The sequence below is a fragment of the Octopus bimaculoides genome, chromosome 24 (genome assembly GCF_001194135.2).
Source record: "Octopus bimaculoides isolate UCB-OBI-ISO-001 chromosome 24, ASM119413v2, whole genome shotgun sequence".
Lineage (NCBI taxonomy): Eukaryota > Metazoa > Mollusca > Cephalopoda > Octopoda > Octopodidae > Octopus > Octopus bimaculoides.
The window spans coordinates 15,114,586-15,115,746 of NC_069004.1; the positions used below are offsets into that span (position 1 = coordinate 15,114,586).

Consider the following 1,161-nt stretch of genomic DNA (forward strand, 5'->3'; position numbering starts at 1 on the left):
TACAAGGAAAATAGTCATTTTGATATATTTCTATCACCAGAGAGATTCTTTGGGGTTTGAATAGATGTAACAAAAGCAAAGTCTGAAGGAAATATTAGTCATTTTCTTCACCCTTTCTAGAGGGAAGCAAATAGGAAATAACAGTTGCTACCCAAGGACAAAAATTGCTTTTGTTACATTTATTCAAACCCTAAAGAATCCCTCTCAACACATGGCTATGATGCTCTCCCACTACTCTTGCTCATCATCAGAGATGAACATATTGTCAGCCACTAAGGAACATATTCAAGTGGTTAAGGTCAAGCAACTGACAAGCAAATCTCTGGTATTGAGCTGAATATTTGCTATAATGATATTTCTGCTTCAGCAACTCAGTGCTGAATCTGTCTGAAATGTAATGGGAAATAGGTCAGCTTTCAAAATATTGATGTCCAGGTGACAAAAGCAAAGTTTGAAGGGAATAGTAGTCATGACCTTTGATTTTTAGACAGACACAAATAGGAAATAACACTTTCTGACTAAAGACCAAAAACAATAAAGATTTTGTTACACAGTGTATTCAAATCAGTGCACAGATTTAGGTCAAAAAGTTTTCAAAAACACATACAACAAACAGTGCCATACCATGTTATCTTCAGACTGGTTGGAATTTCTGTGTGTATCACAGACAGGTTTTAATACAAGTTACACATATGTCCTATTATATGCCGATTAATATGTATATTATCTAGGGAAATATATGTACGTGTGGTAGGATAGATGGATGGATGGATGGATGGACGGACAGACAAATGCATGCTGCATGCATGTGTATATGTGTCCAAGTGACAAAAGCAAAGTTTGAAGAGAATAGTAGTGATTTCCTTTGATTTCTAAATAGAAACAAATAGGAAATAACACTTACTGACCAAAGACAAAAGCAAATTTAACCCTTTAGCATTTAAACCGGCCATATCTGGCCAAAAGTATTCTGCCTGTTTTATGTTCAAACTGGCCAGATCTGGTCTCTCACACCAACCCTACAATATTGTTTTAAAAATTAATAGTTACCTCATAGCTACAAGTTAATGTATGATTAGTTCAAAACAATGTAGATGAAAAAGCATTAATTTTGGCAGAATAATGCGAACACTAAACGGTTAAATTTTGTTACAGTGTAAT

At 34.6% G+C, this 1,161-nt stretch overlaps 1 protein-coding gene across 1 annotated transcript in view; it reads right to left on the reverse strand.

The window, feature by feature from the left end:
* LOC106882398 (DNA polymerase theta) overlaps positions 1-1,161 on the reverse strand; it is a 56,130-nt gene that overhangs the window by 14,283 nt on the left and 40,686 nt on the right. The gene's annotated exons all lie outside the window — the stretch shown is intronic.